This window comes from Molossus molossus, unplaced genomic scaffold, assembly GCF_014108415.1.
Source record: "Molossus molossus isolate mMolMol1 unplaced genomic scaffold, mMolMol1.p scaffold_m16_p_1, whole genome shotgun sequence".
In the NCBI taxonomy this organism is placed as follows: Eukaryota; Metazoa; Chordata; class Mammalia; order Chiroptera; family Molossidae; genus Molossus; species Molossus molossus.
The window spans coordinates 129353471-129379278 of record NW_023425344.1 but is presented as its reverse complement, the minus strand read 5'-3'; the positions used below and the strand labels follow the sequence as shown (position 1 = coordinate 129379278).

The following is a 25808-nucleotide window of genomic DNA, read 5'->3' as shown; positions in this document are numbered from 1 at the left end:
TTTATTTTGGGTTACTTCTTAGATTCTAATAGAATTTCTGAAATACTTTGGAAAAGTCTCCCAAATCTTCAGAGAGTGGATGGGAACAAAGTAAGGAGATCCCACCTGAGCAGGCACATGGCATTGTTTACAATAAAGAACTTTTTCCCCCCCACTTTCTAACATTTAGCAATTTATTTTGGCTTAATGAAAGAGTTAATCACAAATATTTACTCAAACACAATTGATAATAATAATTTAGTGTTTCACATCATATGCATTGTTAGCTTTTCTTAAGTGATTTATAGCATTGAAATTCACACTTTTAGAAATGAAAATGTAAAATATTTCCTGGTTATTTTTGAAAGTTACACATCTAACCTACTTCTTTCTATATCTCCATTTTCAGGGCTTTCCCCCAATACTAATTGGTTGTTATAAAGCAAATATCTACAAAAGAGGAAGTGTGTCCATTTTTTTTTTCTCCATAGATAAGATAATTAGCTATTAAATTTACTCACTAATTTTTTCACTAAAAACACTTGTTAAACAGATATTTTTGTCACCTTCCTATGCCAGGTACTCTTTGGGAGTTGGGTTTTACTGATAAATAACACAAAAGAGATGTCTTCTCTTGTGGTGTTTATATTAGAGTGGGAAAGATTGGCAATGAACAAGATACTTTTAGAAAGTAGTAAATAAAGACAACAAGACTACCTTTCTGATAGGAAGTTACTGGAAAGGATAATTTAGATTGGGTGGTCAAGGAAGGTATTATCTATCATGAAAAGGAATTATATAATTATGAAATAAACTATTAAAATACTTTGTCTTTTTCCAATTTTTACCAGAATAAACCTTCTATAATTGGAAATTTACCTTATCATTAAAAACTCTAGAGGAGAGTTCATATTTTTTCTCAGTTAACTGTTATGCAAGAAAAATATTAATAATAACCCAAGTTACAGGCAAAAAGGACATTTTATAGAAGAAATCTTACAAACTAAGAAAAGGTAGAGGGTACAATATCCCTTGGGGTATCATTATTCCATAGAGAGGTGTGCTTGGACCAAGCATACATGGATCGATTCACCAGGGGAAAGTGCTCTGAGAGGGACTTTTTCCTTTTCTATAACACTTTAAAAATTACAGGGACATTAGGAGGGGGTAGAGAACTCCTCGTCAACAATGTAACAGAAATTCCTTGTTGGGACAATGGCCTTGTTAGAAAACAAGAGAACCGAGAGTAGTAGGCACTTTTTATTAATTAATCGATTTTTCCAATTTTTATTTATTTTTGTTACAAATGTTTCTCCTTTTTCCCTCCTAGACACCCTCCTCCCATCCTGCCCTCCCCAAGCATTGTAGTCTATGTCCATTGGTTATGCATACATGCATATAAATTATTTGGTTCATCTCATCCATTACCCCCGCACCCCACCTATGAGGTCTGAATCATACTTCTTTATATGTCTCTGGGTCTATTTTATTCATCAGCCCACCTTGTTCATTATATTGCACAAATAAGTGAGATCATGTGGTATTTGTCTCTCTCTGATTGGCTTATTTCATTTGGGATAATACTCTCCAGGTCGCTCCTTATCATCTCAAAGGATAAGAAATCTTTCTTTCTTACAACTGCATAGTATTCCATTGTATATATATACCACAGCTATCTTATCCATTCATTTATTGATGGACACTTGGGCCATTTCCAGATCTCAGTGATTGTAAATAGTGCTACTATGAACATAAGGGTACATATATTCATTCTGATTGGTGTTTCAGGCTTCTTAGGGTATATTCCTGGAAGTGAGACCACTGGGTCAAATGGCAGTTCAATTTTAATTTTTTTGAAGAAACAACATATTGTTTTCCATAGGGGCTGCACCAGTCTGCATTCCCACCAGCAGTGTACTAGAGTTCCCTTTTCTCCACACCCTCACCAACACTTGTTGTTTGATGATTTGTTGATGGCAGCTATTCTGACAGGTGTGAGGAGATAGATACCTCATTGTTGTTTTCATTTGCATCTCTCTGATGATTAGTGATGATGCACATTTCTTCATATGGCTCTTAGCCATTTGTATGTCCTGTTTGGAGAGGTGTCTATTTAGTTCCTCTGCCCATTTTTAATTGGGTTCTTTGTCTCCCATTTGTTGAGTTGTATGAGCACTCTATATATATTGGAAATTAACCCCTCATCTGATATATCATTGGCAATTATGCTCTCCCATACAGTGGGTAGCCTTTCTGTTTTGAGGATTGTGTCTTTCACTGTGCAGAAGCTTTTGAGTTTGATGTAGTCCCATGTGTTCATTTTCTCCTTTGTTTCTATTGCCTTAGTTGAAGTATGAGTGAAAATTCTGCATCGTATGATACCTGAAATTTTGTTGCCTACAGTTTCTTCTAGGATTTTTATGGATTCATGAGTCACATTTAAGTCTTTTATCCATTTTGAGTTTATTCTTGTGTAGGCTGTAAGTTGATGATCTAATTTCAATTTTTTGCATGTAGCTGTCCAATTTTCCCAGCACCATTTATTAAATAGGCTGTCCTTACTCCACTGTATGCTCTTGCCAACTTTGTCAAATTTTAATTGAGCATATTAACTTGGGTCTATTTCTGGGTTTTCTGTTCTGTTCCACTGTATGCCTGTTCTTGTGCCAGTAACAGGGTGTTTTGATTACAGTGGCTTTGTAGTATAACCTGAAATCTGGTAATGTGATCCCAACAACTTTGTTCTTCTTTTTCAAGATTGTTGTGGCTATTCGAGGTCTTTTTTGGTTCCATATGAACTTTTGAAGTACTTGTTCTAATTCTGTGAAGTATGTCGTAGGTATTTTGAATGGGATTGCATTGAATCTATAGATTGCTTTGGGTAGTATGGACATTTTAATGATGTTAATTCTTCCAATCCATGAACAGGATATGTGCTTCCACGTTTTTATATCTTCCTCTATTTCTTTTTTCAATGACCTGTAGTTTTCTGCGAATAGGTCCTTTATTTCTTTGGTTAAGTTTATTCTTAGGTGTCTTATTTTTTTGGCTGCAATGGCATGTGGGATTGTTTTCTTAGTTTCTCTTTCTGTGATTTTATCATTGGTGTATAAGAATGCCATCGATTTCTTGATGTTAATTTTGTATCCTGCTACTTTTCCAAATTCATTTATTAAGTCTAGTAAATTTTTGATGGAGTCTTTGGGGTTTTCTACGTATAGTATCATGTCATCTGCAAATAATGACTGTTTCACTTCCTCTTTTCCCATTTGGATCCCTTTTATTTTTTCTTCCTGTCTGATAGCTGTGGCTAACACTTCCAGTACAATGTTAAATAAGAGTGGCAAAAGTGGGCATCCTTGCCTTGTTCCTGTTCTTAAGGGAAATGCTTTTAGTTTTTGCCCATTGAGTATGATATTGGCTGTAGGTCTTTCATATATGGCCTTTATTATGTCTAGATATGATCCCTCTATTTCCAAATTGCTGAGCATTTTTATCAGAAATGGATGCTGGATTTTGTCGAAGGCTTTTTCAACATCTATTGATATGATTATGTGGTTTTTATTCTTCATTTTATTTATGTGGTGTATCACGTTTATTGATTTGCGAATATTGTACCAGCCTTGCATCCCTGGGATGAATCCCACTTGGTCATGGTGGATAAATTTTTGGTGTATTGCTAAATCCGATTTGCTAGCAGTTTGTTCAGGATTTTGGCATCTATGTTTATCAGGGATATTTGCCTGTAGTTTTTGTTCTTTGTAGTGTCTTTATCTGATTTGGGAATTAGAATAATTTTGGCCTCATAAATGAATTTGGAAGTCTTTCTTCTTCTTGTATTTATTGAAATAGTTGTAAGAGAATAGCTGTTAGTTCTTCTTTGAATGTTCGGTAAAACTCCCCTGTGAAGCCATCCAGGCCTGGGCTTTTGTTTGCTGGGAGAGTCTTCATTACATCTTCAATTTATTCTGTTGTTATTGGTCTGTTCAAATTTTCTATCTCTTCCTGGTCCAGTTTTGGGAGACTATGTGTTTCTAGAAATTTGTCCATTTTGCTTCGATTGTCAAATTTGTTGTTATATACTTGTTCATAGTAGTTGTTAACAATCTTTTGTATTTCTGTGGTGTCAGTTATTATCTCTCTTCTTTCATTTCTGATTTTGTGTATTTGGGTTCTCTCTCTTTGTTTTCTGGTGAGTCTAGCTAAGGGTCCATCAATCTTGTTTATCTTTTCTACAAACGAGCTCTTTGTTTTATTGATCCTTTGAATTGTTTTTTTTTTTTTTAGATTCTATGATGTTTATTTCTGCTCTGATCTTTACTATTTCCTTAATTCTACTTGCTCTGGGGTTTTCTTTATTTTTGCTGTCTAGTTCTTTAAGTTGTGAGGCTAAATAATCTATTAGAGATTTTTCTTGTTTTATGAGGTAGGCCTGTAGTGCTATGAATTTCCCTCTCAGAACTGCTTTTGCTGCATCCCATAGATTTTGTGTTGTTGTGTCTTCATTTTCATTGGTTTCCAGGAAGTTTTTAATTTCTTTCTTGATCTCCCTGGTAACCAATTTATTGTTTAATAACATGCTATTTAGCTTTCATATGTTGAAATGTCTTTGCATGTTCTTGTTGCAATTGATTTCTAGTTTCATGGATTGTAATCTGAGAAGGTGCTTGATATGATTTCAATCTTCTTGAACATACGGAGATTTAATTTGTGTCCTAACATGTGGTCTATCTTTGAGAATGTCCCATGTGCCCTTGAGAAGAATGTGAATTTTGTAGTTTTGGAGAGAAATTCTCTGTGGATATCTATTAAATTCATTTGGTCTAGTGCTTCATTTAGAGTCTCTGTTTCTTTTCTAATTTTTTGTCTAGGGGATCTATCCAGTGAGTCAGCAGGGTGTTGAAATCCTCTGCTATGATTGTATTGCTACTGATTTCTTCTTTGAAGTCCTCCAGAAGTTTTTTTATATATTTTGGTGCTCCTATATTGCATGCATATATGTTTTCAAGGTTATATCTTTCTGTTGGATAGATCCTTTCAAAATTATTTAGTGGCCTTCTTTGTCTCTAGTTATGGCCTTCATTTTTAAATGTATTTTATCAGATATGAGTTTTTCTACCCCACCTTTTTATTTTTTTCCATTTGCTTGGAAGATTTTTTTCCATTCCTTCACTTTCAACTTTTGTGAGTCTTTTGTTGTAAGGTGGGTAAAGAACATATAGATGAGGCATGCTTTCTTATCCTATCAGCTACTCTGTGTCTTTTTATGGGAGCATTCAATCCATTTACATTTAAGGTATTTATTGATATGTACTTATTTATTTCCATTTTTGTTTAGTGTGGTTATATTAATCTTCCTATTTCTCCTGTTAATTACAACAGTCCTTTTAACATTTCTTGCATTGCTGGTTTGGTGGTAATATACACCTGTAGCCATTTTTTTTTGTCTGAGAAGCTCTTTGTTTGACTTTCTATTTTGAATGATAGCCTTTTTGGGTAGAGTAGTCTTGGATTCAGATCCTTGTTTTTCATGACCTAGATTACCTCATGCCATTTCCTTCTGTCCTGTAGTGTTTCTTGTGAGAAGTCAGCTGAGAGCCTTATGGGGTTTCCTTTGTAGGTAACTTGTTGCTTCTCACTTGCTGCTTTTAGGATTCTCTCTTTTTCTTGAATTTTTGGCACTTTGATAACTGTGTGTCTTGGTGTGGGCCTGTTTGTGTTTTTTTTACTTGGGGCTCTCTGTGCTTCTTGAACTTGAATGCCTTCTTCCTTCACTAAATTAGACAAGTTTTCTGTCACTATTTCTTTGAATACATTCTCTAACCCTTGCTCATTTTCTTCTTTTTCGGGGACTCCTATGATGCAAATGTTATTACGTTTCCAGTTGTTACACAGTTCTCTTAAGCTATCTTTCTGTTTTTTAATCGTTTTTTCCTTTTGGTTTTCTGATTGGTTTATTTTTTCTACTCTGTCTTCTAATTCACGGATCGGTCCTCAGCTTCCTTTACTCTGCCATATAGACTTTCCAAGGTGTTCTTTATTTCTGGTGTGTCATTCTTCATTTCTTCTTGCTGGTTTTAATTTCCAACTGTTTGATTTTCAACATTTCTATGTCTTTACTCATGTGGCTCATGTTCTTACACATGCTGTTGAGCTTCCTCAAGATCATGGCTCTGAATTCTAATTCTGTTAATTTGCTTAACTGCACCTCATTTGTCTCATCTTTGGTAGAGGTCTCTTGTTCTTTCATTTGACTTTTGTTTCTGTGTTTCACCATTTTGGCTATTACAGTGGGCTTTGGAGTCTGCCAAATATTCCCTGTGGGTGTTGGTGTTCTGCTGTTTGTGGCTCCCTCTCCTGGGTTTGGATGAGGCAGGGAGGACCTACTTTAAACACCACTATCAAGTCTTAACTTTCCTGGTTTGTGCTGCTAGCCCAGTGAATGGTAGTTATCTTCTAGCTTTTTTGCCTGGAAGCTGTTAGTAGTGGTCACCTGAAGAACCTTGGTTTCTGAGTTGGCTTAAAAACTCCCTCAGGTGCTCAGTGTAAGAGGATTTCCCAAGGGTGAGGCAGATGCTGGCTGCTAATGGGCCTCAATTAGCATTTCAATGGCCACCAGGTGGGGTTGAATGTCCAAGGGAGGGGACTCCACCTCTCCCCAGGGCCCTGGGAAGGAGCAAGATGACCACAGTCCTGCGTGTCTGCACTCCGCAAAAGCTCTGATCACCCTCCAAATCTCGTGTCCCCACACAGTTCCAGTCCAGTATGCCCTTCCTCTGCTCGTGCCCAAGGTGAGTGGCTGCTGCCATTTTAGCCTCTGTGCAGGCTGTGTGCTGTGGAGCCGAATGGGACTTTAAATTGAGGGCGCTGCTTCCAGCTAAGAGTGGCCGAGGCTGTGGCAGCTCGCAGCTGAGGGCGTAGCACCAAGCCGAGGTCGCAGGACCCAGCGGAGGCCACAGGTCACATCCGAAGCCGCCACAGGTCCTAGCGGAGGCAGCCGCGGGTCCCAGCTGAGGCCACAAGTCCCAGCTGAGTGTTCAGCTTCCAGCTGAGGCTGCTGGTCCCAGTCGAGGCCACAGCAGGTCCCAGCTGATGCCGCAGCAGGTCCCAGCCATGGCCCCATTTGCCAGCCGAGGCCACTAGTCCTAGCTGAGGCCACTTGTCCTACTGAGGCAGCAGCTGGACCTAGCCGGGGCCACAGGTCCCAGCCAAGGGCACAGGTCCCAGCCCAGGCCACTGCAAACCATGGGCTCCCGGCCCCCTTTCGCCTCCTAGCAAGCCTACCAGGATTGAGTCAGTGTCCCTGGTTATGTGTTCCTCCAAGCTGCCTTTCAGTTGCCCCTTCCTGACGATTTGTCCTTATTTTCGTTGTAATTCCAGTTTGGTCCCGGGAGATGGTCTGTGTAGCTTCCATTCACTCCGCCGCCATTTTTTTCCCTTCACATGTGGGTCTATCTTTAAGAATGTCCCATGTACATTTGAGAAGAATGTTAATTCTAACATTTTGGAGTGTAATTTTCTGTAGATATTTATTAAATCCATTTGATCTAGTGCCACCTTTAGAGTCTCCATTTCCTTATTAATTTTTGTCTAGAGCATCTATCTAGTGATGTCAGTGGGGTGTTCAATTCCCCTGCTATGATTGTATTGCTGTCAGTTTCTTCTTTAAAGTCCTGCAGAAATTCTTAATATATTTTTGTGCTCCTATATTGGGTGCATATATGTTTACCAAGGTTATATATTCCTGTTGGATAGATCCTTTCAATATTATGTAGTGGCCTTCTTAGTTTCTAGTTATGGCCTTCATTTTGAAGTCTGTTTTATCAGATATGAGTGTTGCTACCCTAGCTTTTTTTTTTTTCCTTTCTATTTCCTTGGAAGATTTTTTTCCATCCCTTCACTTTCAAACTAAGTGAGTCTTTAGTGTGAAGTGGGTCTCCTCTAAACAACATATATATTAGTCATGCTTTCTTATCAAATCATCTACTTTGTGTGTTTTGATTGGAGTGTTCATTCCATTTACATTTAAGGTGATTGTTTATATGTACTGTTTTACTGCCATTTTTATTTATTTTGGTTATATTTTTCTTTCTATTTCTTCTACTAAATACAGAAGTCCTTTTAACATTTCTTGCAGTGGTGATTTGGTGCTAATATATTCCCTTAGCCTTAATTTTTTGTTGAAGCTCTTTATTTCATCTTCTATTTTGAAAGATAGCCTTGCTGGATGAAGTAGTTTTGAATTCAGATCCTTGTTTTTGGTTATCTTAATTAATTTATGCCATTCCTTTCTGGCCTTTAGTGTTTCTTTTGAGAACTCAGATGATTGCTTTATGGGGGTTCCTTTGTAGGTAACCTGTTGCTTATCTCTTGCTACCTTTAGGATTCTCTCTTTGTCTTGAATTTTTGGCATTTTAATTACCATGTTTCTTGGTGTGGGCCTGTTTGGGTTCTTCTTACTTGGGCTCTCTGTGCTTCTTGAACTTGAATGCCTTCTTTCTTCACCAAATTAGGGAAATTTTCTGTCACAATTTTAAAAAATATATTCTCTAAACCTTGCTAATTTTTTTTTTCTTCTGCAACTCCTATGATGCAAATGTTGTTACATTTCCAGTTGACTCAGAATTCTCTTTAGCTGTCTTCCTGTTTTTAAATTGTTTTTTCCTTTTGGTTTTCTGATTGGTTGATTTTTTTCTCCCTTACCTTCTAATTCACTGATCCAATCCTCAGCTTCTACTCTGCTGGTTAATCCTTCCAGTGTGTTCTTTTTTTCTCCTATGTCATTCTTCATTTCCACTTTGTTGGTTTTCTTTTTATTTATTTATTTATTTTTTCTTTTTTTATGAATTTTTATTTATTTTTTTGTTACAGATATTTTACCATTTTTCCCCATTGGCACCCCCCACCCCACCCCACCTCCACCCCATCTCTGGCTTAGTTGTCGATGTCCATTGGTCATGCATACATGCATATAAGTTCTGTGGTTTATCTCTTCCACCCCCCCACCCCCCCACCCCCCCATCCCCTCTTCTGAGGGATGTCAGTCTGTGCCCTACATCCATGTTTCTGGGTATACTGTATTCCTCAGACTGTTATATTCCTTATATTCCATATATAAGTGAGATCATATGGTATTTGTCTTTTTCTGCTTGGCTTCTTTCACTTAGGATAATACTTTCCAGGTCCCTGCATGTCGTCTCAAAGGATAAGAGATCTTTCTTTCTTACCACTGCATAGTACTCAATTGTGTATATGTACCACAGCTTTTTTATCCATTCATCTACTGGTGGACACTTAGGCTGTTTCCAGATCATAGCTATTGTAAATAGTGATGCTATGAACATGGGGGTACATATATTCTTTCTGATTGGTGTTTCAGGCTTCTTAGGGTATATTCCCAGCAGTGGGATCACTGGGTCAAATGGAAGTTCAATTTTTAATTTTTTGAGGTAGCACCATATTGTTTTCCATAGGGGCTGCACCAGTCTGCATTCCCACCAGCAGTGTATTAGAGTCCCCTTTTCTCCACACCCTCGCCAACACTTGTTGTTTGATGATTTTTGGTGGCGGCCATTCTGACAGGTGTGAGGTGATACCTCATTGTTGTTTTAATTTGCATCTCTCTGATGATTAGTGATGTTGAGCATTTCTTCATATGTCTTTTGGCCATTTGTATGTCCTGTTTGGAGAGGTGTCTATTCAGCTCCTCTGCCCATTTTTTAATTGGGTTCTTTGTCTTCCTTTTGTGGAGTTGTATGAAATTAACCCCTTATCTGATACATCATTGGCAATGATGTTCTCACATACAGTGGGTTGCCTTTCCATTTTGATGATTGTTTCTTTTGCTGTGCAGAAGCTTTTTAGTTTGATGTAGTCCCATGTGTTCATTTTCTCCTTTGTTTCTGTTGCCTTAGGTGATGTATCTGCCTTAGGTGAAAATTCTGCTCTGTATGATGTCCAAAATTTTGTTGCCTACATTTTCTTCTAGAATTTTTATGGATTCACGGGTCACATTTAAGTCTTTTATCCATTTTGAGTTTATTTTTGTGTATGGTGTAAATTGATGGTCTAGTTTCATTTTTTTGCATGTAGCTGTCCAATTTTCCCAACACCATTTATTAAAGAGGCTGTCTTTACTCCACTGTGTGCTCTTGCCACCTTTGTCAAATATTAATTGAGCGTATTGCCTTGGGTCCATTTCTGGGTTTTCAGTTCTGTTCCACTGGTCTATATGCCTGTTCTTGTGCCAGTACCAGGCTGTTTTGGTTACAGTCACTTTGTAGTATAACCTGATATCTGGTATTGTGATCCCACCTACTTTGTTCTTCTTTTTCAAGATTGCTGTGGCTATTCGGGGTCTTTTTTGGTTCCATATGAACTTTTGAAGTATTTGTTCTAGTTCTATGAAATATGTTGTTGGTATTTTGATGGGGATTGCATTGAATCTATAGATTACTTTGGGTAGTATGGACATTTTAATTATGTTAATTCTTCCAATCCATGAACAGGGTATGTGCTTCCACTTTTTTATATCTTCCTCTATTTCTTTTTTCAATGACCTGTAGTTTTCTGCAAATAGGTCCGTTACTTCTTTGGTTAAGTTTATTCCTAGGTATCGTAATTTTTTTGTCGCGATGGTTAATGGGATTGTTTTTTCAGTTTCTCTTTCTGTGAGTTCATCATTGATGTACAAGAATGCCATCGATTTCTTGACATTAATTTTGTATCCTGCTGCTTTGCCAAATTCATTTATTAAGTCTAATAGATTTTTGATGGAGTCTTTAGGGTTTTCTATATACAATATCATGTCATCTGCAAATAATGACAGTTTTACTTCCTCCTTTCCAATTTGGATCCCTTTTATTTTTTCTTCATGTCTGATAGGTGTGGCTAACACTTCCAGTACCATGTTAAATAAGAGTGGTGAATGTGGACATCCCTGTCTTGTTCCTGTTCTTAATGGAAATGTTTTTAGTTTCTTTCCATTGAGTATGATGTTGGCTGTAGGTCTTTCATATATGGCCTTTATTAGGTCGAGAGATGATCCCTCTATTCCTACATTCCTGAGCGTTTTTATCAGAAATGGATGCTGGATTTTGTCGAATGCTTTTTCAGCATCTATTGATATGATCATGTGGTTTTTATTCTTCATTTTGTTTTTGTGGTGTATCATGTTAATTGATTTGCGAATATTGTACCAGCCTTGCATCCCTGGAATGAATCCCACTTGGTCATGGTGAATAATTTTTTTTATGTATTTCTGGATCCGATTTGCTAGCATTTTGTTCAGGATTTTGGCGTCTATGTTCATCAGGGATATTGGCCTGTAGTTTTCTTTCTTTGTAGTATCTCTTTCTGGTTTTGGAATTAGAATTATGCTTGCCTCATAGAACGTGTTTGGAAGTCTTCCTTCTTCTTGAATTTTTTGAAATAATGTGAGGCGAATGGGTGTTAGTTCTTTTTTGAATATTCGGTAAAACTCCCCCATGAAGCCATCTGGGCCTGGGCTTTTGTTTGCTGGGAGAGTCTTGATTACCTCTCCAATTTCCTTAGTTGTTATTGGTCTGTTCAAGTTTTCTATCTCTTCCGGGGATAGTTTTGGGAGACTGTGTGTTTCTAGAAATTTGTCCATTTCGCTTAGATTGTCGAATTTGTTGCCATATAGTTGTTGATAGTAGTTGTTGACAATCTTTTGTATTTCCGTGGTGTTGGTTGTTACTTCTCCTCTTTCATTTCTGATTTTGTGTATTTGGGTTGTCTCTCTTTGTTTCTTGGTGAGTCTAGCTAAGGGTCCATCAATCTTGTTTATCTTTTTGAAAAACCAGCTCTTTGTTTCATTGATCCTTTGAATTGGTTTTTTTTTGGTCTCTATGTCATTTATTTCTGCTCTGATCTTTACTATTTCCTTCCTTCTACTTGCTCTGGGATTTTCTTTTTGTTTGCTTTCTAATTCTTTAAGTTGTGAGGTTAGACAGTCATTTAGAAATTTTTCTTGTTTTTTGTGGTAGGCCTGTAGTGCTATGAACTTCCCTCTCAGAACTGCTTTTGCTGCATCCCATAGATTTTGTGTTGTTGTGTGTTCATTTTCATTGTTTTCCAAGAAGTTTTTAATTTCTTCCTTGATCTCCTTGGTGACCCATTCATTGTTTAATAACATGCTATTTAGCCTCCATGTTTTGAAATGTCTTTGCATGTTCTTGTTGCAATTGATTTCTAGTTTCATGCCATTGTGATCTGAGAAAATGCTTGATATGATTTCAATCTTCTTGAACTTGTAGAGATTTAGTTTGTGTCCTATCATGTGGTCTATCTTTGAGAATGTCCCATGTGCACTTGAGAAGAATGTGTATTTTGTAGTTTTGGGGTGTAATTCTCTGTAGATATCTATTAAATCCATTTGGTCTAGTGCTTCATTTAGAGTCTCTGTTTCCTTGCTAATTTTTTGCCTAGAGGATCTATCCAGTGCTGTCAACGGGGTGTTGAAGTCCCCTGCTATGACTGTATTGTTGTTGATTTCTCCTTGGAAGTCCTCCAGAAGATTTTTAATATATTTTGGTGCTCCTATATTGGGTGCATATATGTTTATCAAGGTTATATCTTCCTGTTGGATAGATCCTTTCAATATTATGTAGTGGCCGTCTTTGTCTCTAGTTATGGTCTTCATTTTGAAATCTATTTTATCAGATATGAGAATTGCTACCCCAGCTTTTTTTTTGCTTTCCATTTGCTTGGAAAATTTTTTTCCATCCCTTCACTTTCAACCTATGTGAGTCTTTTGTTGAGAGGTGGTTCTCTTGTAAACAACATATAGATAAGTCATGCTTTCTTATCCAATCAGCTATTCTGTGTCTTTTTAGGGGAGCATTCAATCCATTTATGTTTAAGGTGATTATTGATATGTACTTATTTATTGCCATTTTTGTTTAGTGTGGTTCTGTTTTTCTTCCCATTTCTACTGCTAATTACAGCAGTCCTTTTATTATTTCTTGCAGTGCTGGTTTGGTGCTAATGTATTCCCTTAGCCTTTTTTTGTCTGGGAAGCTCTTTATTTGATCTTCTATTTTGAATGATAGCCTTGCTGGGTAGAGTAGTCTTGGATTCAGATTCTTGTTTTTCATGACTTTGATTACTTCATGCCATTCTCTTCTGGCCTGTAGTGTTTCTTGTTAGAAGTCCGCTCAGAGCCTTATTGGGTTCCCTTTGTAGGTAACCTGTTGCTTATCTCTTGCTGCTTTTAGGATTCTCTCTTTGTCTTTAACTTTTGGCAGTTTGATTACTATGTGTCTTGGTGTGGGCCTGTTTGGGTTCTTCTTACTTGGGACTCTCTGTGCTTCTTGAACTTGAATGCCTTCTTCCTTCACCAAATTAGGGAAGTTTTCTCTCACTATGTTTTTGAATATATTCTCTATCCCTTGCTCATTTTCTTCTTCTTCGGGGACTCCTATGATGCGAATATTATTATGTTTCCAGTTGTCCCATAGTTCTCTTAAGCTGTCTTCCTATTTTTTAATAGTTTTTTCCTTTTGTTTTTCTGATTGATTGATTTTTTCTACCCTGTCTTCTAATTCACTGATCCGGTCCTCAGCTTCCTCTACTCTGCTTTTTAAACCTTCCAATGTGTTTTTCATTTCTGATATGTCATTTTTTATCTCTTCTTGTTGGTTTTTAATTTCCAATTGGCTTATTTTCAGTGTCTCTATGTCCTTACTCATGCTGTTCAGCTTCTTCAAGATCATGGCTTTGAATTCTAGCTCTGTTAACATGCCTAATTGCTCCACATTGATCTCATCTTCGGTGGATGTCTCTTGCTCTTTCATTTGGCTTCTGTTTCTATGTTTCACCATTTTAGCTATCACTGTGGGCTTTGGAGCCTGTCAAGTTCTCCCTGTGGGTGTTGGTGTTCTGCTGTTTATGGCTCCCTCTCCTGTGTTTAGATCAGCGAGGGAGGACCCACGTTAAACACCACTGTCAAGTCTTACTTTCCTGGTTAAAGTTGCCAGCTCAGGAAAGGTACTGTTATCCTCTAGCTTTTTGCCTGGAGGCTAGCAGTCTAGGTTACTTGTTGAGTTTTGGGTGGTCAGTTGATTGAAAAACTCCCTCTGGTGCTCAGCCAAGGGGCTTTCATGAGGGTGTTGCAGATGCTGGTTGTTAGTGAGCCTCAATTAGCACTTCAATGGCCCACAGGGTGGGGTTGGATCTCTGAGGGAGGGGCTGATGCCTCTCCTCTGAGCCCTGGGAAGGAGCAATGTGGCCACCTTCCTGAGTGGCTGCACTCAGCCAAAGCTCTGAGCGCCCTCCAAACCCCGAGTGTCCCGACACAGTTCCAGTCCTGTCTGCCCTCCCTCTGCCGGAGCCCAAGGTGAGTGGCTGTGGCTGTTTCAGCCTCTGTTCCAGCTCTGCGCTGCGGGGCCGCCTGGGAGTTTAACCCGAGGGCGCCACTCCCAGCTAAGGCCGCTGCTGAGCTGCCAACCGTGGGCTCCCAGCCCCCGTCTAACGCCTTCGCAAGCCTACCGGGATGGCGTCAGTGTCCCTCATTGTATGGTACTCGCAAGCTGCTTTTCTGTTGCTTTTTCCCGTCTATTTGTCTGTATTATAGTTGTAATTCCAGTTTGATTCTGGGAGACGGTCTGTGTAGCTCCGTTCACTCCGCCGCCATTTTTTCAGTCTTCCCACTTTGTTGGTTTTCAATGTTTCTATATCTTTACTCATGGTGCTGAGATCCTTACTCATGCTGTTGAGCTTCCTCAAGGTCATTGCTCTGAACTCTACCTCTGATAACGTGCTTAACTGCATTTCATTTATCTCATCTTCAGTTGAGTTCTTTTGTTTTTTATTTAGGATTTATTTCTTTGTTTCACCATTTTGACTATCTCAGTGGGTTTTCGAGCCTGCCAAATTTTTCTAAGGGTATTGGTGTGCTACTGTTTGTGGCTTCCTCTACTGCATTTTAATGAGTGTGGGAGCACCCACATTTAACACCACTGTTAAGTTTTACTTTTCTGGGTAGATTTGCAAGTCCAGGAAAAGTTCAGTTATCCTTTAGCTGTTTGCCTGGAGGCTATAAGTCTCTATTACTTGATGAGCCTTGGGTTGTAGCTTTCAGGGGAATATAAAACTTCCTCTGTTGTTCAGGGTAAGAGGATTTCCAGAAGCTGGGGCAGATGCTGGTTGTTAATGAACATCAATTTGCCTTTCTATGGCCCAGCTGTTTGGGATTAAATCTTTGGAGGAGGAGCTGGTGCTTCTCCTTAGGGCCCTGGGCAAGATGGCCACTGTCCTGTGAGGGTGCCATTCAGCAAAACCTCTCAGTGTCCTCCAAATACCAAGGTTCACCACACTCTTCCAGTCTAGTCTGCTCTCCTTCTGCCAGAGCCTGAAGTGAATGGCTGTAGCTAATTTAGTGCTCTGTCCTGGGCCTCTGTGCTTGGGAGCTGGGTTGGGATTTTAACCCCGAGGGAACTGCTCACACTTAAAAAAGCTGCTGTTAGTGGACTCCCAGCCTGCCCTCTGGCACCTCTGCAGATCTACCAGGCTCAATTTAGTGTCTTTTTTTTCCTGTACCTGGTTATATGGGTCCTCTCCAGCTACTTTTCTGGTGCTTTTTCCTGACAATTTGTGTTCATTTTTGTTGTAATTCCAGTTTAGTCCTGGGAGATGATTTGTGTAGCTTCCATTCACTCTGTCTCCATTTTGGAGTTCCAGCCATCTTTCAAGTAGGCACTTTTTACGCTATCATAGCTGGCATCAGTGAGAGTAATTTTCCACTGAACTGTCCTGGTGAGACTGTTTTGCCAAACCACCAAAAGTGGGAAGAGGGAGGGCCATTAGGACCATCCATAAACAAAGGTTTGTCTTTCCTCTGTCTACTTTTTGGTTTTGGAGTCTCATTAATATGTCTTTTTGTTAACTCTGGTTAACACCTCATCCTGATCATAACAATTTCCACAGTACCTGGGAGAAGGATGTCAGAATGGTTCCCAGCTGGGTCAATAAATTTACATTGTAAACTCTCCTTCCTGGACAGCAAAAAAGACTGTTTTGGAATGTCTTTTCAATATCTGCAATAAGAAAGAGAAATATATTTGTCATTTTGCCTGACATTTCCTCTCCAATCATTTCCCAGAATCAGACATGTTCACACTTGACAAACAGATCTGTTAATTTCCCCCAGGAGATGAACCAGATTGTCATTATTTTGGAGTGATAAGTTTTGCAACGACCCCAAAGTTACCATTTGCCATTATAAGTCACCTAAGTGCAGTATCAGGAGAGGATATCAGCAGAACCATCTGATGCAAAGCCAATGTCCAGTTTTATGTTGTCTTCCCATGCACTGAGGTCAAAACATAGGTTGAAAAAAGAAAGTGAATATATTATTGCTATTGAAATAATCTTTTCCAATACTTTCCTCATCCTAAGGTACTTTGGAGTTCAACCAATGCAGAGGGCCCTTGCAGGATATGGCAGCCTGTAACTGGTAAACAATCAGGGAAATATGGACCAACAAGCACGGTGGATGTTACTTTTAAAGGGTCTGGCTTAGACAAAAAATAGAATAGGCTTAATGAGCAAGAGTGGTTTATGTGCCTTTTAAGTGAATTCCTTATTCAGTGTTCTTATTCCTTTCTGGTAGATGGATTTGTACAGGGAGTCAAGGCTGTAATAGAGATGATAGTGATAAATTCTTGATTGACTTTTTAATACCAGATAGTTTCCTTTTTAATACCAGATAGTTTCCTTTTCTTTAAACATAGTTTTGTTTTCTGTTTTTTGTTTTCTTGTGAGCATATACATATAAAAAATAAGGATAGAGTTTGTTACTATGTTGTTGTACCTATTTCCTTGGGCACGGGTGTCTCAGAAAAGTGTGTGTATTTAGTAGTTTTGTCCTGGGTGACCCAATGGCCTGACCATGTAACTAGACCATTAGCAATGGCTCATGAATGTTTATAAAACTCAGTCTAAGGGTAGTGTGCTCTATGGCCATGCACAATGTCTAAAATTTACCCGGTTTTGAAAAATGTCCAGTTTCATGGGAACTTAACAACTTAACTACCATTCTAATGGTTAATGCAGCACTCCCTTTAGCTGTTATTATAACCTTTGAAAGAGGTTGTTCAATCAATGAGTCATACTTTCTTGTCACGTGGAAAATCTTGTAGGCAAGGGCCTTATTAAGTCACTAGTTTGGTTAAAATAGCCAGGAGTGTCCTTATCCCAGTGAATGTGCAGCTTTGTTTTATGAATTTGGTTAAGGTCTTAAGGACCAGGATTGGCCTTTGATTGAAAGTGCTATATCCCCCTTTCAATAGAATTTTTATGAGCTTGTATCACCTTAAGAGATTTTAGTTTAGAGAAAACCCATTATAGGATAGGAATGTTGGGTGGAAAAGTGAAAAAATCAGCCCCAGTAGGGCCCAATAATTGGCTATTAGTCACTGCCTAAAGGGTATGTGTCATTCAGCAGGAGAAGGAAGTCATTAAATTCAAAGATCTAAGAGCTGAGAAATAATTTGAGGTATTGTTGCCAAAGACTCCAGTCAGGAAAAAAAAAATTTTTTTTTTTACAAGTATCTGTAATCACGTGTGTCTAAATAATATGGCAGATATAAAATTAAAACTTGTTTTGGGTTCTTTTTTAATGCCTGGAATTCTCCTAAGGCTACTTAATATAGGGACTTCCATTTCAAATGAGTTACATTGATACAGATACTTTGAGAAATCACTAAGTGTACCTAAAGAAGAAAGTTATTTGTAGTTGGGGACTGCAGGGCCAGTAAACTTTCCTTTAAAGGATATAGAATATATTTTTTTGATGCTCTCCAGATGATGACCGTCTCTCTCAAATTTACTTGAAGGACAGAACCCTGGATTATGTTTTCATTTAAACTTATGTTTAATCAGATGTGCCTAGAAAACAAGCAGTCCTTCTTCAGGGTCGACCACTGTCCTCAATGTAATAGACTATCTGGATATTTCTAGCAGTTGACATTGTGCTAGGTTTTGTCCCACCGTCCACCTCTCCAGGTGTTGGAGTTTTGTTTTTTTGTCAGGTGTTACAAAATGAGTGCTCCCACTTAATTATTAAAAGTTGGAACACTTTTTCCAAGTCATAGTCTATTTTCATCTAGAATTTTTTGACTGGAATGGTTGTTGTATACAAGAAGGAAAAAAAGCACTTTCCTTCCTTCCTTCCTTCCTTCCTTCCTTCCTTCCTTCCTTCCTTCCTTCCTTCCTTCCTTCCCTTCCTTCCTCCTCCTCCCTCCCTCCCTCCCTCCCTCCCTCCCTCCTTCCTTCCTTCCTTCCTTCCTTCCTTCCTTCCTTCCTTCCTTCCTTTTCTCTCTCTCTCTTTCTTTCTTTCTATTTATTTTTTACAATTTAACAAGAAAGATACAATATGTTCAAAAGTTGGTCAGAATAAATCCTGAATTTTTATTAATTTCAAAATGGGTTTATTTTACCTTCTACCCCTTTTGTTCTGATCATTTATCCAGTGAGCAGCCTAGAAAAAAATCAATTCCTTTCTGGGAACAGCTGTATTAAATAGTCTTACTAAGCTGCCTTATTAAGACGCATATACCAGAAAAAAAGTGAGGGGAAATAGAGTCAGGTAGTCAATTTTTGCAATTGCTGTTAATCCAGCAAGTCAAGCACAATAATCAATATCCGTGAGACATCCAGAGAAGGAGTTGACAGTCTGATCTCTTAAGAATGAGCAGAGTGGGCAGAGTGGGCCACAGTCTCTGAGATATACTCTCCCCAATTTGCAACTTTTAGCACAGATCATAGGTTAGCAATGCAGTCAGACTCTGCATACATCAGCAGCTGGAACAAGTTGTTCTCTGTGGACATTTGCATGTGACCCAGATGGTCCAGCCTACATCCATGATGCTTTTAGAAATTATGGCCTCAAGGAGAGGTACCTTAAAACTGGAACCTTGCCAGAGTTTAATCAGAACAATGCATATTGAGGTTGGAACTGCCCATAGCAGACAGTATCAGGTTTCAGCTGAGAGTCATGCCCAGACAATTAGGATCTGTGAATTAGCTTTTTACTTTAAATTATTATTATTATTATTATTATTATTATTATTATTATTATTATCATCATCATTATGAAGCTGAGATGCTGTAGAGATACACAGCCCTGTTCCAGTCCAAGTGACAATCAAGGCTTTCCTAAGTCCCATTTTTTGTTTTCCCCAAACAACGAGTGCTCCCCACCCCACTATGATAATAATTGTTTTTGGCATGGCCAGTTGATGCATTTCTGATCAATGAGATATGAAAGAAGTATCTTGTAGGCTTTGGAAGAGGTTTTCTTTTTTATAGAAAAATTAAAACAGGAGGAAAGGTTTCCTTTAAAATTCTGGGTACTTTCACAAGGAGGTGAAGCTGAACTGCTATAACCACCTTGTCACTAGGAATAGTGCTAAGTTGAGGACAAAATTTATATGCCAAAGATGACAGAGAAGAAAGGTTATTCTTTTTTAAAATTTATTTTTATGGTTGAAAGTATTACAGATGTACTCTGTTTTTCCCCCTCCGCCTGGCTCCAGCTCCACCCCAGGTCTTCACTACACTATTGTCTGTGTCCATGAACTATGCGTATAAGTTATTTGGTTAATTTCTTCCCAACTTCAATCCCTTCCTTCTGAGATCTGTCAGTCTGTATGTGGCTTCCATATCTCTGGATCTATTTTGTTCGTCAGTTTATTTTGTTCATTAGATTCCACATGTAAGTGAGATAATGTGATGTTTGTCTTTCTCTAACTGGCTTATTTAGCTTAGCATAATAATTTACAGGTCCCTCTATACTGTCTCAAAGGATAAGAGGTCCTTCCTTTTCACAGCTGCATAGTATTCTGTTGTGGTAATGTACCACAGCTTTTTTTATCTACTCGTCTACTGATGGGAACTTGGGCTGTTGCCAGAAATAGCTATTGTAAATAAAGCTGCTATGAACATAGTGGTGCATGTATTGTTTCTAATTGGTATTTTGAAATTCTTAGGATATATTGCCAGAGGTGGGATTGCTGGGTCAAATAGCAGTTTAATTTAAAATTTTTTTGAGGAATCTCCATACTGTTTTCCACATGGCTACACCACTATGCATTCCTACCAGAAGTGTACTAGTGTTCCCTTTTCCCCACATCCTTGCCAGCAGTGGTTGTTGATATATTGATGGTAGCCATTCTAGCAGGTGTGAGGTGATACCTCATTGTAGTTTTATTTTGCATCTCTCTGATGATTAGTGATGTTAAGCATTTTATCATATGTCTGTTGGCCACCTGTATGTCCTCTTTGGAGAAGTGTCTTTTCATGTCCCTTGCCCGTTTTTAAGTTGGATTGTTTGTCTTTCTTTTGTTAACTTGTATGAGTTCTTTATATATTTTGGAAATTAACCCATTATCAGATACATCATAGACAAATATATTCTCCCATACAGTGGGTTCCATTTTGAGGATGGCTTCTTTTGCTTTGCAGAAGATTTTTAGTTTGATGTAGTCCCATTTGATTATTGTTTCTCTTGCCCTAGGAGATATATTGGTGAAGATGCTGCTATGTGAGATGTTTGAGATTTTACTGTCCATGTTTTCTTCTATAAATTTTTATTTACTTTTAAATTTGTATTTATAATTTAATTTTATTTCCTTCTTTACTTTATTTATTTTTTAATTAATTAATTTTTGTTACAGATATTTTTCCCTTTTTCCTCCATTGACACCCTCTTCCTAACCCAGCCCCCCCCAATATGTCCTTGTTTACACATACATTCATATAAGTTCTGTGGTTTATCTCTTCCCTCCCCTTACATTCACATCTTCTGAGGTTTGTGAGTCTGCATCCCACTTCCAGGTCTCTGGGTCTGTTTTGTTCTTCAGCTTGTTTTGTTCATTATACTCCACAAATAAGTGAGATCATGTGATACTTGTCTTTCTCTGACTGGCTTATTACGCTTAGCCTAATACTCTCCAGGTCCCTCCACGTTGTCTCAAAGGGTAAGAGATCTTTTTTTCTTATGGCTGCATAGTATTCCATTGTGCATATATACCACAACATTTTTATCCACTCATCTATTGATGGACACTTGGGTTGTTTCCAGATCTTAGCAATTGTAAATATTGCTGCTATGAACATAGGGTTACATATATTCTTTCTGATTGGAGTTTCGGGCTTCTTAGGGTATATTCCTAGAAGTGGGATCACTGGATCAAATGGCAGGTCAGTTTTTAATTTTTTGAAGAAACACCATATTATTTTCCATAGTGGCTGCACCAGTCTGCATTCCCACCAGCAGTGTACTAGAGTCTCCTTTTCTCCACACCCTCACCAGCACTTGTTGTTTGATGATTTGTTGATGGCAGCCATTGTAACAGGTGTGACGTGATACCTCATAGTTGTTTTCATTTGCATTTTTCTGATGATTAGTGATGTTGATCATTTTTTATATGTCTCTTGGCCATTTGTATGTCCTATTTGGAGAGGTATCTATTTAGGTCCTCCCCCCATTTTTTAATTTTTTTTTCCTTTTGTTGAGTTGTATGAGCACACTGTATATTTTGGAAATTAGCCCCTTATCTGATGTATCATTGAAAGTTATGGTCTCCCATGTAGTGGGTTCCCTTTCCATTTTGATGATTGTTTCTTTTGCTGTGCAGAAGCTTTTTAGTTTGATGTAATCCTATGTGTTCATTTTTTCCTGTTGCCTTAGGCATTGTATTACTAAAAATTCTTCTGCTTGTGGTGTCTAAAATTTTGTTGCCTGCATTTTCTTCTAGGATTTTTATGAATTCATGGGTCACATTTAAGGTATTTTATTCATTTTAAGTTTATTCTTATATATAATGTAAGTTGGTGATCTGGCTTCATTTTTTTTTTTTTTGCATGTAGCTGTCCAATTTTCCCAACATTATTTATTAAAGATGCTGTCTTGACTCCACTCTATGCTCTTGCAAGCTTTTCAAATATTAATTGATCAGAATAACTTGGGTAAATTTATGGGTTCTTTGTTGTGTTTCATTTATTTCTATGCCTGTTCTTTTGCCAGTACCAGGCTGTTTTTATTACAGTGGTTTTGTCATATAACCTGATATCTGGTATTGTGATTCCACTTACTTTGTCCTTCTTTTTCAAGATTGCTTTAGCTATTCAGGGTCTTTTCTGGTTCCATATAAACTTTTGAAGTATTTGTTCTAGTTCTGTGAAATATATCATTGGTATTTTGATGGGGTTGCATTGAATCTATAGATTGCTTTGGGTAGTATGGACATTTTAATGATGTTAATTCTTCCAATCCATGAACAAGGTATATGCTTCCACTTTTTTATATCTTTCTCTATTTCTTTTTTCAGTGACCTATAGACCTGTAGTTTTCTGTGAATAGGTCCTTTACTTCTTTGGTTAAGTTTATTCCTAGGTATCTTAAATTTCTTGCCACAGTGATAAATGGGGTTGATCTTTTAGTTTCGCTTTCATTGAGTTCCTGTTGGTGTACAAGAATGCTGTTGATTTCTTGACATTAATTTTGTATCCTGCTACTTTGCCAAATTCATTTACTAAGTCTAGTAGATGTTAGGTTTTGCAAGTTACATGTAAGTGTTCTATTGATTGATTTTGAGTATATTCTTTTGTATGGTGTAAGTTGGTCGTCTAGTTTTCTGTTTGTTTTTGCATTTACCCATCCAACTTTCCCAGTACTATATATTGAAGAGACTCTCTTTACTCCACTGTATGCTCTTGCCTCCTTTGTCAAATATTAATTGACCATAATAGCATTGGTTAATTTCTGGAGTCTCTTTTCTTTTCCACTGAATCATATGCCTATTATTGTGTATACAAAGGCTGTTTTGATTATAATGACTTTGTAGTATAGTTTGATATCTGCTTTTGTGATCTCTCCAACTTTGTTCTTTTTTCTCAAGATTGCTGCATCTACTTGGGGTCTGTTTTATGCCATATACATTTTTGGAATATTTCCTCTAGATCTATGAAATATGCTGATGGCACTTAAATGGGATTGCATTGAATCTATACATTACTTAGGGTAGTATGGAGATTTTAATGGTGTTAATTCTTCCAGTCCATGTGCATGGTATATGTTTCCACTTGTTTTTAACTTCCTTTATTTCTTTATTCAATGTCCTATAGTTTTCTAAGTATGTCTTTTACCACCTTGGTTAAGATAACTTCTGGGTATGTTATATTTTTGTCCCAATGGTAATTTGGAATTTTTTTGGTTTCTCTTCCTGAGAGTTCTTCTTCAGTGTATAAAAATACCATTGATTTATGAATGTTAATTTTGTATTCTGTTACTATGCCAAATTTATTTATTAAATCTAGTAGGTTTTGTTATGGAGTCTTTGGGTTTTCTATGTGCAATATCATGTCATTTGCAAATAATGACAGTTTTACTTCCTTCTTTCTAATTTGGGTGACTTTTATTTTTTAATTTTGTCTTATTGCTGTGGTCAGGACTTCTAGTACTATGTGGAATAAGAACGGTAAAAGTGGAAATCCCTGTCTTGTTTTTGTTTCTAAGGGAAATGATTTTTTTGGCCATTGAGTGTTATGGTAGCTGTAGGCTTTTCATATTTGTCCTTTATTATGCTGAGGTATGATATCTCTATTCCCACTTTGTGAAGAGTTTTTATCATAAATAGTTGTTGGATTTTATAGAATGCCTTTTCTGCATCTATTGATATAATCATACAATATTTTTCTTTCATTTTTTTATGTGATGCATTACAGTTTGGTGAATATTGTATCAGTCCTGTATCCCTGGAATGAATCCCACTTGATCATGGTATATGATTTTTTAAATAAATTGCTGGATCTGGTTTGTTAATATTTTGTTGAGAATTTTAGAATTTATGCTCATCAAGGATATTAGCCTATAATTTTCTTGGAATGGTTTGAGGAGGATAGGTGTTATTTTTTCTTTGAATGTTTGATACAATTCACCTGTAAATCTATTTGGTCCAGGACTTTTGTTTTCTGGGAGGTCATTTTTTTTTCTTCACTGCTTCAAATTTATTAGTTGTTATCAGCCTATTCAGGTGTTCTGATTCCTCCTGATTGAGTTTTTGAAGATTGTATGTTTCCAGGAATTTCTACACATTGCCTAGGTTGTCTAGTTTGTTGGCATATACTTGTTCATAACATTTTCTTACAATCCTTAGTATTTATGTGATGACAGTTGTTGCCTCTCCTCTTTTATTTCTGATTCTATTCAATTGGGTCCTCTTTGTTTCTTGATAACTCTGGCTAAAGGTGCACCAGTCTTGTTTATCTTTTCAAAGAACCAGCTCTTGGTTTTATTGATATTTTGTGTGTGTGTGTTTTCAGTCTCTGTGTCATTTATATCTACTCTGATTTTTATTATTTTCTTTGTTTTACTTGCTCTAGGCTTTGTTTGTTATTCTTTTTATAATTCTTTGTGGTGTTGAGTTAGACTGTTTATTTAATATTATTCTTGCTTTGAGTTAGGCCAGTAACGCTATAAACTTTGTTCTCTGGACAGCTTTTGCTGTGTCCCATAGATTTTGTTTTGTTGTGTGTTTATTTTCTTTTGTTTCTAGGTAAATTTTGATTTCTTCCTTAATCTCATTGATAACCCATTCATTATTTAATAACATGCTATTTAGCCTCCATGTGTTTGAATGCTTATGAGCTTCTTTTTGTAATTGATTTCTAATTTCATGCCATTGTGATCTGAGAAGATACTTGATATGATTTTGATCTTCTTGAATTTATTAAGAGTTTTTTTGTGTCTTAACCCATAATCTATTTTTGAGAATCCTTCCTATGCACTTAAGAAAAATATACACTTGCATCTTTGGAAAAAAATTCTGTAAAGATTGATTGAATTCATGCAATCTAGTGTATCATTTAAGCTCACTATATTCTTTTTGATTTTTTTTTCTGGAAGATCTATCCATTGATAACAGTTGGGCATTAAAATCTCCTAATATGACTGTATTGCTATAGATCTGCCTGTTAAAGTCTACCAAGATTTTTTTTTTTTTGTATATTTAGGTCCTCCTATATTGCTTGCATATATGTTTACAAGGATTATATTCTCTTGTTGGAACGACCCCTTCAGTGTTATTTAGTTATTTCCTTTGTCTCTTGTTTTGGCCTTTGTTCTGAAGTCTGTTTTGTCAGATATATGTATTGGTACCCCAGCTTTACTTTTTGGTTTTCATTTGCATGAAATAATTTTTCTGTCTCTTCACTTTTATTCTGTGTGAATCTTTCTTTTTGAGGTGCATCTATTGTAGACAGTCTATAGATGGATCATCTTTTCTTACCCATTCAGGTACCCCATGTCTTTTGATTGAAGCATTTAATACATTTACATTTAAAGTTATTATTGAAAGGTACTTATTTATTTGCATTTTTTCTTTATACCTATTTTCCTCTCTCTTCCTAATTCTTCTTTTTCTTAAAGCAGTCCCTTTACATTTCTTTTGGCCTGAGTGTTTCTGTTGAGAAATCAGCAGACAGCCTTATGGGAAGTTTCTTGTAGGCAACCAACTGTCTCTCTCTTGTTGCCTTAAAGATTTTCTTTTTGTCTTCAATGTTTGCTATTTTAATTATGCTGTGTCTTCATGTAGGTCTCTGAGTTCATCTTGATTGTAACTTTATCTTCTTTCTAAACTCATTTTCCCCTTTTCCCCCAGCTGTTTAGGAAAGTTGTCAGCCTTTATTCAAACAGGTTCTTTCTCTCTGTTCTTCTGGTACCCCTATGATGTGGATGTTGTAATGCTAGATGTTGTCCTAGAGATCTCATAGACTTTTTTCATTTATCTTCTGTTTTCTTTTTT

The 25808-nt window shown here is 37.2% G+C and overlaps 1 protein-coding gene across 1 annotated transcript in view; it reads left to right on the top strand.

Annotated features, from left to right (window-relative positions):
- Positions 1–25808, top strand: part of LOC118638698 (coiled-coil domain-containing protein 7-like) — a 375882-nt gene that overhangs the window by 147089 nt on the left and 202985 nt on the right. The gene's annotated exons all lie outside the window — the stretch shown is intronic.